General features: G+C 37.7%; 1 long non-coding RNA gene across 1 annotated transcript in view; it reads left to right on the top strand.

Annotated features, from left to right (window-relative positions):
- The first annotated feature begins 12,928 nt into the window (after positions 1 to 12,928).
- LOC128651792 (uncharacterized) overlaps positions 12,929 to 15,769 on the top strand; it is a 13,163-nt gene continuing 10,322 nt past the window's right edge. The window contains exon 1 of the long non-coding RNA XR_008401183.1: positions 12,929 to 13,012. This is a non-coding gene — a long non-coding RNA (uncharacterized LOC128651792). The remainder of the gene's footprint in view (positions 13,013 to 15,769) is intronic.

The following is a 15,769-nucleotide window of genomic DNA, read 5'->3' as shown; positions in this document are numbered from 1 at the left end:
AGTGAGCACATTATCTATATGGCACACAGGAACTAGCACTGTCTAGCTGTGAAAACTGTCAAAATGCACTGAGATAAGAAGTGGCCTTCAAGGGCTTAGAAATTAGCATATGAGTCTACCTAGGTTTAGCTTTCAACAAATAATACCAAGCGAAGAAAGCAAATTTGATGATAAAAGTAAGTTGGAAAGTTGTTAAAACTTGCATGTCCTATCTAAATCACAAAAGTTTAATTTTGACTAGACTGTCCCTTTAAATGGACATGAGAGTCAAAACTAAAGCTTCATGGTTCAAATAGACCATGTTGTATTATGTTGTGTTTCAATTAATTCACTTTGTTATATTGGTATCATTTGTTAAAAAGCATAACTAAGTAGGCTCAGAAGCAGCACTGCACTACTGGGAGCTAGCTGGTAATTGGTGGCTACACCCATTTCTCTCTTGTCATTGGCTCATCAGATGTGTTCAGCTAGCTCCCAGTAGTGCATTGCTGCACTGGAGCTGATATTATCTATGTGTTTAACTCCTTATATACAAGCAACTGTGCAATAACACCATGATTTAACACATTGCAGCATTTTTTTTGCACTTTTTTCTTTCTTTTAAGTAAGAGGAAAACATTGTTATTGGTGCAATCAGTATTACTCATCTGCTGTTTTTTTTATCGGTCGTGGGTAAGTGGAAATTTCCACACTATATATATATAAATTGTATAAAAACTTCCCTATATATAAATCATTAGTACACAGCAGGCTCAAACCCATAACTGCAGTAAGTGCCCTACACGGTTAACTCCTTGACTGCTGCTGCTACATTGGACTAAATATGGGTACAAGGTTAACCTCTTGGATACTGCAATGTTGTATACAACGCCACATGCAGCTTTAACCGTTTGACTACTACAGCATTTTGTGCTAAATGATTGTGGGCAACCAGCAAGGTAAACCGTGTGACACTAAATGAATACTATGATGAGACGTTTAACCCGATGGAAGCTGCACTGCTGCTTGTGGTTGACCTTCAATAATTATCCCTCTGCATATGTGAGTATCCTATATATTTAACCAATAGGACACTGCAGTATAAGATACTATTGTGTATGAACTATATATTTAACCAATAGGACACTGCAGTATAAGATACTATTGTTAATATACTATATATTTAACCAATAGGACACTGCAGTATAAGATACTATTGTTTATGTACTATATATTTAACCAATAGGACACTGCAGTATAAGATACTATTGCTTATGTACTATATATTTAACCAATAGGACACTGCAGTATAAGATACTATTGTTTATGTACTATATATTTAACCAATAGGACACTGCAGTATAAGATACTATTGCGTATGTACTATATATTTAACCAATAGGACACTGCAGTATAAGTTACTATTGTTTATGTACTATATATTTAACCAATAGGACACTGCAGTATAAGATACTATTGTTTATGTACTATATATTTAACCAATAGGACACTGCAGTATGAGATACTATTGCGTATGTACTATATATTTAACCAATAGAACACTGCAGTATAAGATACTATTGTTTATGTACTATATATTTAACCAATAGGACACTGCAGTATAAGATACTATTGCTTATGTACTATATATTTAACCAATAGGACACTGCAGTATAAGATACTATTGCTTATGTACTATATATTTAACAATAGGACACTGCAGTATAAGATACTATTGTGTATGTACTATATATTTAACCAATAGGACACTGCAGTATAAGATACTATTGTTTAAGTACTATATATTTAACCAATAGGACACTGCAGTATAAGATACTATTGTTTATGTACTATATATTTAACCAATAGGACACTGCAGTATAAGATACTATTGCTTATGTACTATATATTTAACCAATAGGACACTGCAGTATAAGATACTATTGTTTATGTACTATATATTTAACCAATAGGACACTGCAGTATAAGATACTATTGCGTATGTACTATATATTTAACCAATAGGACACTGCAGTATAAGATACTATTGTTTATGTACTATATATTTAACCAATAGGACACTGCAGTATAAGATACTATTGTTTATGTACTATATATTTAACCAATAGGACACTGCAGTATAAGATACTATTGTTTATGTACTATATATTTAAACTAAACATACTAAATCAATAGCACATCTGAGCCACTCACTTCCCATGTGATAATTGTGCCATTACCCCATCCTCTCATTATTTCGACCATGGCCAACCCTCTGCACTCCCAGGCTCTAAGCAGGACACTGCTGCCGGATCCGCACACCATATCTGGGTTTTGACTGCGGTCCCTGCAGCAGAGGGAAAGCAACAATGGTCCTGGTAGCTGGAGTATGTGGGAGCCAGAGTGTGCATATACACTGTAGGGCTGGCTGGCTACACAGTAGAACACAAGTGGCGCTATGAGTGCTTAGCATATGGTTGCCACCTCGGCCATGTTTTCCTGGACACTTATGAGTTACACATGCTGCAGGGTGAGCAGAGGGGATCATGTATTGCGTCTCTGGACATCACATGAATACAGGTTCCTTCTGGCACACCCAACAGCATGTGTAACTCATAAGTGTCCAGGAAACTTTAGCCAAGGTGGCAACCCTAGGTTAGCACCCCAGGTCTGGACAACCGTGGTCACCCCACATCACCCGCACCTCCTTGCACAGAAACCAAAGTCTATACCTGGACTTAGAGAATCCCAACTTGAACCAAATTCTGACTCTGGGTTCCAATACACTCCAGAGATCTCACACAGGAACAGAAGTGGCATTTACTTGACACAAGGCATGCTGGCCTGGAGATTGTAGTTCTGTGTATATAATGCCATGTTGTCTAATGCTAAAAGTCTAAGAGCTGTATATTTTATCGGCTGTGTATATAACTCTGTGCTATATAATGTACTAGGTGAGTGTATGATTACTACTCATGTAAAAAAACAACAAAAAAACAGGACGATTTGGTGCACTTCAAAAAGTTATGGAGACACTGGGACAGTGTATGAAAAAGTGGGACAATCCCATTAAAAACAAGATGTCTGGTCATCCTACCTTAGTTTAGCAGCCCCCCTGCCCCTCTTAGATAGAGATTAATTGATTTCCTGTACAATAGCTGCATGCAGTGCCTGCCTCAAGTTATAGGCTGTCAGCACCGCATTCGGGCAGAGAGAAGGGAGAGGGAAAGAGGGGTGTGCAAGATATCAGATGCAGAACTGTCTGAGAAACAGTCTGCAGTGCTAGCAGGAAGCTGGGTCATTATACCCACAGCAATTCTCTATCGTGGCTGCTGACACACACACCAAATAAATCAAACAGTACACATTTTTTATTAACAATTGGCCCTGATTTAATCCATAAATAGTGACCAGGTGGCAATTACCACCCTACCCCGGACCAGTCCCTCTCTGTTTTTGGATACGGTGATTTTTTATTAAAATGACCACCTTAACTGTAAGTTGAGCACTACACACACCACTACTGTAAGACAGAAGGCAATAAATATATTTTTTTAATGTAAAGCTTATAAACAATATTTATTTAATTTTAACTTAAAGTACTTTTTAAATATGTCTCTGTGCACTTGTTAGCACCGCCCACTTCCTGTACAGCTCCCAGCCCCTTTGCAGGGCTGCTACCAGAAGCTATGGAGCCTGCTAGCAAAGGAGAATATATCGGTAATAAACTGCATAAAATGCACATTTTTTTTACCATACTGTGCAGTTGATGTACGAGCAAATAAGATATGTTTTATTTAAATGATTGTTGCAACTGTTTTATATCACTTTAATTGACACACACACACACATATATATATATATATAGGCTAGATTAGGGTTGACACCTCAGCCATGCTTTCCTGGACACTTATGAGTTACACATGTTGCAGGGAGGAACATGAATAGTGCTTTCTAGGGTTACTATTCGTGTGCTGTTTAGGTGTGCAATGCATGTTGTCTTCTGCACACCCTGCAGCATGTGTAACTCATAAGTGTCCAGGAAAACATGGCTGAGTTGGGAACCCTAGTCTAGATATGTGCACTCAGATCCTTTGTGAGGATCGGAATGAAGAAGTAGGTGGCCGCTCATGCTGTTCGGCTCTTTTCAGGGCTTAGCAGAGTTTAAAGGGACATGAAACCCAAAATTTTATTTCATGATTCAGAGAAAGAATACAATGTTAAATAACTTTCCAATTCACTTATATTATCCAATTTGCTTTATTCTCTTGGTATCCTTTGTTGTAGAAGCAGCAATGCAGTACTGGGAGGACACTGAATGCAATGGGAGAGCCATATATAGAGGCATATATGAGCAGCCACCAATCAGCAGCCTCTGAGTCTACCTAGGTATCCCTTTTTACATACGATTTCAAGAGATTAAAACAAATTAGATAATAGAAGTAAATTGGAAAGTTGTTTAAAAGTACATTCTCTATCTGAATCATGAAAGGGAAAAACATTTGGTTTTATGTCCCTTTAAGATATCAGACTCTTTGTGTGCTGGTAATGTAATTGTTTTCTAGGCCCGTCTTTGAGCTAGCTTTATGGGGCCAGTGCTTATGGTCTCCTATGGACACCGATGTTGCCTACAGAGTTTCTGGCAGTGACCTCCCAACCCCCACATCCCACTGATTCAGAGAACTGATTCAAATCTTCTATCACTGCAGCAGCAAAATTACTATTTACCTCATAAAATGGCGGCTACTTGTTAAATGCTCATTTAGTGTTTCAGCAGAAGTAAAACATAAACAAAAACGTGTGTGTATATATTGTTCTTGATTACTACAGCCCAATGACAGTAGGTAGCAGGTTAAACATACTGAGGTAATAACACTGACTAATTTCAGGATGTGTAAACAATTCAGGAATAGGAACAGCACTTTTTAACCCTTTTCCTGCTGGGGTTAACTTGTCTACATCGGAACAACTGTTCCGATATAAACAAATTGAAATCTTGCGATCGTGCAAGTGATCACAAGATTTCAATGATGGGATCGCGTCAGGGGCACGCCCTCCAGATTGCGATCCCATCAGTGAAGCGCCAATGGCTTCGGGAAAGCCAAGCAGTTAGGACATTGTATTTCGTCCTTCGAAGCTAAAGCACCAGCAAAATTCGGACAAAATACAATGTCCTAACGGCGTTAAAGGGTTAAACAGAGTGCCTGGAGGAGACTTACCAAGTCTCAAATCATATGTAAAGCAACAAGTCCTCCAGCACTTCCAATAATAAAATACCTTTATTAATATTACAACATGAGTCAACAAATATCTGAAACGTTTCGGGCCTAGCCCAGCCCTTCCTCATGCATAATTTCAGGATGTGTAACATCATATAAACCAGGATGCTTTGTGGTGTCCAGCTATACAGATGCCGAATTGTTAATAATTGACTTTGTTCTTGATGCAAAAGTATTCTTCCTATGCTAATTATATGCTTGAGTGGGGATAAGGCAGCCGATGAAGAGCATGATGATTTAACCTGCATTACATTAATATAACCAGACAAAAAGAAAATCAAATTCATTTCAATCCCGAATTACAAATTTTTAAACCACAATTGAAATCACTAGAGTCAGACTCAATTTAATTCATGGTTTTCTACATAAAGGTTTCATTTTTAGAATAAGCTTTCAGATTTTTTTTTTCCAGTTGTATTATGAAATTATTGGGAGGTGAATTATCTCTAGTTTAATAAGTCAATTGTTCATATTTGATCAACTTTTCAGCAGTACTTTATTGGAAGGAGAAAAATAATCTTTAGCTTAATTATAACCATTTTAATAGTTTTATTTAACTAAAGAAAAATAATAATTGTCTTAACAATTAAAATAAATATAATAATAAAGTTTAAAATAATTATAGGTTTCATTTTCATTTTTACTGCTTGCCCCTCCCTCCTCACATTTAGGTCCTTGTGCAGATCTTTTCCAATCCAAACAAACAAACATTCTATTCATTGTGCTTCTTGAAATTTAGTAAGGGGTTGGGGTAAGGGGAACTATGGGATTAAACGGACTGTAAAGTCAAAATTAAAGGGACACTGAACCCAAATTTTTTCTTTTGTGATTCAGATAGAACATGAAATTTTAAGCAACTTTCAAATTTACTCCTATTATCAAATGTTCTTTATTCTCTTGGTATCTTTATTTGAAATGCAAGAATGTAAGTTTAGATGCCAGCCCATTTTTGGTGAACAACCTAGGTTGTCCTTGCTGATTGGTGGATAAATTAATCCACCAATCAAAAACTGCTGTCCAGAGTTCTGAACCAAGAAAAAAAACTTAGATGCCTTCTTTTTCATATAAAGATAGCAAGAGAACGAAGAACATTTGATAATAGGAGTAAATTAGAAAGTTGCTTAAAATTGCATGCTCTATCTGAATCACGAACGAAAAATGTTGGGTTCAGTGTCCCTTTAAACTTTCGTGATTCAGATAGAACATGCCATTTTAAACTGCTTTACATTGTACTGCTATTATCTAATTTGTTATCTTTGAATCCTTATTTTAAAAGCATAACTAGGTAGGCTCAAGAGCAGTAATGCACTACTGGGAGCTTGCTGCTTATTGGTGGCTGCACATATATGCATCTTGTTATTGACTGATGCAATATGTCCAGCTAGCTCCCAATAGTGCTTTGCTGCTCCTTCAACAAATTATACCAAGAGAATTAATCACATTTGATAATAGAAGTAAATTGGAAAATTGTCTAAAATTCTATGCTGAGATCTGAGATGAGGAGGTAGTGTGCAGAAGCTTAGCTACAAGGTAATTACAGAGGTAAAAAGTATATTTCTTTAAGTGTTGGTTATGCAAAACTGGGGAATGGTAAATAAAGGGATTATCTATCTTTTTAAACAATAACATTTTAAAACCATTTGAATCTGTGCATGAAAACTGTGAGCTGTCCCTTTAAGGCTGTGTGTTTTTGTGCCTGCTGTTTGTTTGTCCCTGTAAGCCTGCGTGTATTGTGTGTGTGTGTGTGTGTGTGCGCAAGCCCATTTAAGACTGTGTCCGTATGGTGTGAGCTGTTCCTTTAAGGTTGTGTGACTCTGCGTGCGACTGTACCCTGAAGACACTGTGCATATGGTGTGAGCTCTCCCTTTAAGACTGCATGCACCACCTGTCTTTGTGCATGCTGTGATCTGTCCCTTTAATACTGTATTTAGAGTGCTTTAAGGCTGTATGTATTGTGTGTGTGAGTGCATCTGTCCTTTTAAGACTGTTTGTTGTCTGTGTGTGGTGTAATCTATTCCTTTAAGGCGTGTACCATTTAAATTGTGTGCAGTTGTCCCTTTAAAGGCTGCCTGTGTGCCTGTTTCTTTAAGACGGTGTCCTTTTAAAGCTCTGTTCGCTTTGTGCTTCATGGGTCCCAGTAGCTAACAGCCCCAAATGTGTAATTTATGTGACAGGGGTAGTATCATAAAAGGCTTTTGTCAAAGAGAGTGATTTTTGTTCATGCTGCAGTAAGGTGTCCTGTACCTTTTAAGGAGGCATAAAAGATCAATTAGGCCTTAAAGGGACATGGATGTTGAAATATTTTATGATTCAATTTTAGACAACTGTCCAGTTTACTTTATTATTTAATTTGCTTCATTCTCTTGGTATCCTTTGTTGAAGCAGCAGCAATGCATTACTAGGAGCATTGGAAAGCCAATAACATGAGACATATATGTGCAGCCAACAATCAGCATCTCCTGAGTCTACCTAGGTATCCCTGTCAATAAAAGAATTAAAGAGAACAAAACCGTTTAGATAATAGAAGTAAATTAGAAAGTTTCAAATTGCATGCTCTATCTGAATAATGAAAGAAAATGTTTGAGTTTTATGTCCCTTTAATGCCTGAGGAGGAGCCTGGTAATAGTCTGAAGGATACACAGACTTGTGTTTGCCTCTCAGACTGTGTATGGTATCAGCTGTTCTTTTAAGACTGTGTGCTTTGGGTATTTGTGCTCCTTTACCAATAAGATTGTGTGCGTGTGGTGTAAATTGTCTTTTTAAAGGGACCCTAAAAACCTTCAGTTTCCATGTAATTATCATTTATTTTTACCATTTATTTTTAGATTTTAATAAGATACTGTAGGGAATGCTTCATTTGTCTTGTTTAGGAGTAGGGAGAGGTCAGCTATAGTGTAGTGTTCTGTGCACACCATGGATAATAATGATCATATGGCTGCCTGATCATTATTATCCATGGTGTGCACAGAACACTACACTATAGCTGACCTCTCCCTACTCCTAAACAAAACAAATTAACCCCTTAACGACCAAGGACGTGCAGGGTACGTCCTCAAAAAAAAGGCAGTTAATGCCTGAGAACGTACCCTGCACGTCCTCGGTGTGGAAAGCAGCTGGAAGCGATCCTGCTCGCTTCCAGCTGCTTTCCGGTTATTGCAGTGATGCCTCGATATGGAGGCATCCTGCAATAACCCTGCATGGCCATCCGATGCAGAGAGAGCCACTCTGTGGCCCTCTCTGCACCGGACATCGGTGGCCGGTAACGTTGGTGGGTGGGAGCTGACTTGGGAGGCGGGTGGGCGGCCATCGATGGGCCGTATAAGGTGGAGGGGGGCGGGATCGGGGCCGGAGCTGACGGGGGCGCGCACGAGCGCGTGCACGGGGCGGGAGCGGGTGGGAACCGCTATACTACAGAAAATTAGATTGTAACTGTGGGGGAAAAGGGACAAATTAAAAAAAAAATAAACTTCAGTAAAAGGGATCTTGGAGGGGTGGGGGGTTGTTCTTGGGTGTGGGGGGAGCTACACTACAGAAAAAGGGATTTTTCTTAAAAAAAAGCACATTTTTGTTCTAAACTGGGTACTGGCAGACAGCTGCCAGTACCCAAGATGGCGCCCATTAAGGCAGAGGGGGAGGGTTAGAGAGCTGTTTGGTGGGGGATCTGTGAGGTTGGGGGCTAAGGGGGGAATCCTACACAGCAGCATATGTAAATATGCTAAAAAAAAACTCAAAAAAGCCCAAATATACCTTTTATTTTAGTACTGGCAGAGTTTCTGCCAGTACTTAAGATGGCGGGGACAATTGTGGGGTGGGGGAGGGAAGAGAGCTATTTGGGAGGCATCAGGGGGTCTGATGTTTCAGGTGGGAGGCTGAGCTCTACACTAAAGCTAAAATTAACCCTGCAAGTTCCCTACAAGCTACATAATTAACCCCTTCACTGCTAGACATAATACACGCGTGATGCGCAGCAGCATTTAGCGGCCTTCTAATTACCAAAAAGCATCGCCAAAGCCATATATGTCTGCTATTTCTGAACAAAGGGGATCCCAGAGAAACATTTACAACCATTTGTGCCATAATTGCATAAGCTGTTTGTAAATGATTTCAGTGAGAAACCTAAAATTGTGAAAAAGTTAACGTTTTTTTTTTTATTTGATTGCATTTGGCGGTGAAATGGTGGCATGAAATATACCAAAATGGGCCTAGATCAATAGTTGGGGTTGTCTACTACACTACACTAAAGCTAAAATTACCCCAAAATGCTCCCTACATGCTCCCTAATTAACCCCTTCATTGCTGGGCATAATACACGTGTGGTGCGCAGTGGCATTTAGCGGCCTTCTAATTACCAAAAAGCAATGCTAAAGCCATATATGTCTGCTATTTCTGAACAAAGGGGATCCCAGAGAAGAATTTACAACCATTTATGCCATAATTGCACAAGCGGTTTGCAAATAATTTCAGTGAGAAACCAAAAGTTTGTAAAAAATTCGTAAAAAAGTGAACGATTTTTTGTATTTGATCGCATTTGGCGGTAAAATGGTGGCATGAAATATACCAAAATGGGCCTAGATCAATACTTTGGGTTGTCTACTAAAAAAAAATATATACATGTCAATAGATATTCAGAGATTCCTGAAAGATATCAGTGTTCTAATGTAACTAGCACTAATTTTGAAAAAAAATGGTTTGGAAATAGCAAAGTGCTACTTGTATTTATGGCCCTATAAGTTACAAAAAAGCAAAGAACATGTAAACATTTGGTATTTCTAAACTCAGGATAAAATTTTGAAACTATTTAGCATGGGTGTTTTTTGGTGGTTGTAGATATGTAACAGATTTTGGGGGTCAAAGTTAGAAAAAATTTGTTTTTTTCGATTTTTTCCTCATATTTTATATTTTTTTTATAGTAAATGATAAGATATGATGAAAATAATGGTATCTTTAGAAAGTCCATTTAATGGCGAGAAAAACGGTATATAATATGTGTGGGTACAGTAAATGAGTAAGAGGAAAATTACAGCTAAACACAAACACCGCAGAAATGTAAAAATAGCCTTGATCCCAAACGGACAGAAAATGGAAAAGTGCTGTGGTCATTAAGGGGTTAAGCATTCCCTACAGTATCTTTTATGATCTTCCTAATACCTGCTAATTAGACAAGCCACTGATGTTATAACATGAGGAGCACACAATCAAAAACTAAGGAGAAGATTTGGAAAGGGTCCGATCTAAACAAAATCTAAAAGGTATAGGAAAGAAGAAAAAAATGTATGGCTTGAGCGGGACCCCGGGAGCTTGGAGAGAAAGGAGAGGGGTAGAAGGGTGACACAGCTTAGTGTTGAAGAAACCAGAATAAATTTGAGACAGAAGCCTCGCTGAGCTGGAACAGTGTGTTGGGCGATCCCTACCCATCCCTCTTTCCCTCGCACCACAAGAATGAATTTTACATTATGAACAGAGTAAAAAAGAATGATTAGCGATTAGCTTACAAGTGTATTAGCTATAGCTATATAGCAAACACTAGCTGATGCCGGTTTAAAAGATATTCTTGAGGAAAAAAATAAAGATAATAGCTGCAAACTTTATAGCAGCAGTAGTTTTTTAGTTATGATGTGAGCGCGATGTCTACATTCCTGTGCGCTCACAGCAATAATCACAGACTTCCGGTTTTGTCCACTCACAGCCATGTCTGCACGGATTCGGCATGGAGCGCTCAGAAAGCGCAAGTAAATGTAAAAAAAACACAAATTGGAACACCTATAATAAAAAAAGGGATTTGCATTTTAAAAACTAAAAAAACTTTATGAATAAAAAAACACAAAATCCTAAGGACAAGTGTTTAAAGTCTGTTTAAAGGCTGAGTGAGTTGTGTACGTGTCTGACCCTTTAAGGCTGAGTGCATTGCTTTGAGAGAGTGCAAGGTTGTGTGTGTGCACATACAGTGATCTGTCCCTTTTTAAAGGTTGTGTGCATTGTGTGTATGCCTACCCCTATAAGACTGAGTGTTACTTTGGTGGTTGTGCGCCTGTACTATTAAGATTGCATGTGTGTGGCCCCTTTAAGTCTGTGTTGTTTCTGCCGGTTCCTTTAAAGGCGGTGTGCATTATGTGTGTCTGCACCTATCCCTTTAAGACTGAGTGGTGCTTGTGCGCCTTTACCATTAAGATTGCATGCATGTGGTTTGTTGCCCCTTTAAGTCTGTGTGTGTTGTGTATGTGTGTCTGTCCCTTTAAAGGCTGTGCGCATTGTGTGTGTGCCTGTCCCTTTAAGACTGAGTGTTCCTTGGGTGCTTGTGCGTCTGTACCATTAAGATTGCATGCGTGTGGTTTGTTGTCCCTTTAAGTCTGTGTGCGTTGTGTGTGCTTGTCCCTTTTAAAAGCTGTGTGTATGCATACCCCTTTAAGACCGAGTGTTTCTTGGGTGGTTATGTGCCTGTACTATTTCGATTGCATACGTGTGGTGTGCTGTCCCTTTAAGTCTGTGTGCATTGTGTGTGTGTGTGTGTGTGCTTGTCCCTTTAAAAGCTGTGTGCATTGTGTGTCTGTGCCTATCCCTTTAAGACTAAGTGTTCCGTGGGTGCTTGTACACCTGTACCATTAAGATTGCATGTGTGTGGTGTGTTGCCCCTTTAAGTATGTGTACGTTGTGTGTGTGCATGTTCCTTTTAAAGGCTGTGTGCATTATGTGTGTCTGCGCCTATCCCTTTAAGACTAAGTGTTCCTTGGGTGCTTGTGCACCTGTGCCATTAAGATTGCATGTGTGGTGTGTTGCCCCTTTAAGTCTGTGTGCATTGTGTGAGTGCCTGTCCCTTTAAAGGCTGTGTGCATTGTGTTGCATCAATCCTTTTAAGTCGGAGTGTTCCTTGGTTGGTTGTTTGCCTGTGCCATTAAGATTGCATGCGTGTGGTGTGTTGCCCCTTTAAGTATGTATGTGTTGCACCTTTAAGTCTGTATTTGTTGTGTGTGTGTGCCTGTCCCTTTAAAGGCTGTGTGCAAAATGTGTGTGTGCCTATCCCTTTAAGACTAAGTGTTTCTTGTGTGCCTGTACCATAATTGCATGCATGTGGTGTGCTGTCCCCTTAAAGGTACATGAAACTCACATTTTTTCTTTCATGATTAAGAAAGAGCATGCAATTTTAAACAATTTTCCAATTTACTTCCATTATCTTATTTTCTTCATTCTTTTGATATCCTTTGTTCAAAAGCATATCTAAATAGGCTCAAGTAGCTGCTGATTTGCTCATCCATGTGCATTGATATTTCTTCAACAAAGGATATCTGAAGAATAATATAAATAAATTGGAATGTTGTTTAAAATTGTATTCTCTATCTGAAACATGTTAGAAAAAAATGTTTCATGTCCCTTTAAGTCTGTGTGCCTGCCCCTTTAAGACTGTTCCCTTTTGCTTTTAGAGATATAACCAGTCCTGTATTATTGTTGGTCACCCCATACCAATTTTTAAAGTTAAATATTGCTGTATATCCAAGAAAATAACTTACATTTAATTAAATGTTGTTAAATCTGCTAGAAAAAAAAACATAATAAAAATGAACTGTTTCGTCAGAAATTCACTTTTCATCATGTAGTGTTACATACAAATAAAGCATGTTTAAAAAAAAAACAAAAAAAAAAAAAAAAAACCTTTATTCTGATTGGTTGCTGTATGCCACATGATCATAAAGCCATGAGGTTGCTTCTGGAAGGCTGAAATTGCGCCAAAAAAAATTGTGAGATGTTTGGCTGTTTAGCAGGTGAGATTTGCATTACTTTGTTGTGTTAAATATGTGATTTATATCTCATATTCAGCAGTGATATTTATATCATGTGTTTGCCTGCAGATGAGTGTGTATATGAGCCAAGTGCTTAAATTGTCTGCTTATTATGCTTTCAATGTGACCTAGTAAACTGTTTAGCTGCAATGCAGAAACAAATAAATTCCCTATCTTCATTACGTGTGCTTTCTCCATTAATACTGTAAGCATTTTGCTGTTAAACTTTTACAAAAGATTTCTTGATGTTATAAACGTTTAGTTGTGTAGCATTGATTTGATCTACAGCTCTGATTACAAATAAGAGACAGTGCTCTTGATTTCAGTGGATAAAAAGGAGTTACAGCTCTGCAGTGTAAAAAACAAACTGCTTTGTACTGACTGAATGGAATGTGTAGCTTGTTTGTGGGTAAGCACATAATTGGGCTAGGAAGGAACTGAAACTCTTGCAATGGCAGATTATTTTTTTAGTGTAAGAGATCAGTCTGTAAATGTCTCTAGAAGTATCCAATAGAAATAGCCAACAATGTAAATAAATGGGTGTATTACTCACTTGCACAAGGAAGTTTTTTTTTTAATATATATATATATTTTAAACAGGAAAAAAACTTGCCTGCTAGTATATTACTCTTTAAATTCATTCAGTGTGCTTTGTGTTGTTTGAGCATGTTTTGTATACAGTATTGTGTAAATGCTTCTATTTAACCCTTTAAGGACACAGCTTTCAGTTTGCTCAATTGTTTTATGACGGAAAAATTCCGTCATATGTCCTTAAGAGGTTAAATGCATTGATGCACATTTCTGTTTTTACCTTTCTATTTAAAGGGACAGTATACAGTAAAATTGTTTTTTACTTAATGTATTTCCAATGACTTGTTATACCAGCTGCAGAGTATATAAAGTGTATGGGGAATTGCATTTTCAGGTTTATTTATAAGATATTACATTTCTGGTTTTAAACTTGGTTGACCTTGCAGGTACAATTTATCTCATGTTACCAGTTTGTGCACACACATTTACTTCCTTATTTTGTGTCTGTTTGTAAACCAAACCCCAATACTTACAATGGAAAAGGTATTTTATTTAGTTCTTCTACCCACCAGGAGTGTCCTTTCTTCTGCTGGCTGTGTTTACATAGTTTGTCAATTACTTGGACTTAAAGGGACAGTCTAGTCAAACTTAAACTTTCATGATTCAGATAGTGCATGCAATTTTAAACAACTTTCCAATTTGCTTTGTTCTTTTTGTATTCTTAGTTTAAAGCTAACCTAGGTAGGCTCATAAGCCCTTGGAGGCTGCCTCTTATCTGAATGTATTTGACAGTTTTTACTGCTAGTGGGCTTTAGTTCATGTGTTTCATATAAATAACATTGTGCATGTGGCCGTGGAGTTATTTAAGAGTAAGCACATTTATTGCCTGACATGCAAGTCTGTCAAAAGGTCTGAGATAAGGAGGCAGTCTTCAGAAGCATTGATACAAGTTAATCGGAGGTAAAAAGTATATTTCTATAACAGCGTTGGTTATGCAAAACTTGGGAATAGATAATAAAGGGATTATGATGTAAAATATATTTTACTTACACATTACAAGTTAATTGCTTTTATTTTGATTAAGCAACTACAAGTATATGAAATCATTTAAAGGGACAGTATACACCAATTTTCATTTAAAGGGACACTGAACCCAATTTTTTTCTTTTGTGATTCAGATAGAGCATGCAATTTTAAGCAACTTTCTAATTTACCCCTATTATCAAATTTTCTTTATTCTCTTGGTATCTTTATTTGAAATGCAAGAATGTAAGTTTAGATGCCGGCCTATTTTTGGTGAACAACCTGGGTTGTCCTTGCTGATAGGTGGATAAATTCATCCACCAATAAAAAAAAAAGTGCTATCCAGAGTTCTGAACGAAAAAAAAGCTTATATGCCTTCTTTTTCAAATAAAGATAGCAAGAGAACGAAGAAAAATTAATAGGAGTAAATTAGAAAGTTGCTTAAAATTGCATGCTCTATCCGAATCACGAAAGAAAAAAATTTGGGTTCAGTGTCCCTTTAACTGCATGTAATAGACACTACTATAAAGAATAAGATACTGATCTAAAAATCCAGTATAAAACCTTTTACAAACGTACTTGGGAGCTCCCAGTTTAGCACTGTTGATGAGGTAGTCTGGGGCACTCGCTGTAAGGGGCTTGGTAAACAAAACAGACACTTTTCTTCATTTAAAATATAGCTGTTATAGTTCTGCTGGTCTCATAATAGAAAATGAACACCCACTGCATGCAGATCTGCTGAAATTGAGCTGCAGACATGGTGGATGCTTTGTGGTTGCCTTGGAGATGTCAGCTTGCAGAGAAGGCTGATTGGTTGCCGGTGCACCAGCATTCTCAAACACTGCTCAGTTTCTGAGTGCTGATGAATAAGCCAGGCAGTCTTTATGAGCAGATGTACACAGAGGTCATATGACTGCCCTGCTTATTGGTCTTTAAAAGTTGATTTCAGAGGGCACTGGGAAGCTTATAAATTTAAAATGCACAAACAATATTAATGGATTTTAATTATAAAAATGTAAATGTCAAGTTTTTTTTTTTTTTTTAAATGTTTTTTGTTCCCAAAATGACTGTCCTTTTAAGTCCAAAAACTTTCAGTATAGGTAGGGATACCACAGGCTAAATCGGCTATTTCAAATGCCAAAATAAGGGTAAAGTAGCTACTTGTAAACCATGCAATGCACTCCA

This window comes from Bombina bombina, chromosome 3 (assembly GCF_027579735.1).
Source record: "Bombina bombina isolate aBomBom1 chromosome 3, aBomBom1.pri, whole genome shotgun sequence".
NCBI classification, from domain to species: Eukaryota; Metazoa; Chordata; class Amphibia; order Anura; family Bombinatoridae; genus Bombina; species Bombina bombina.
Note: the sequence above shows the minus strand (reverse complement) of the source record. Positions and strands in the feature narration are given on the sequence as shown.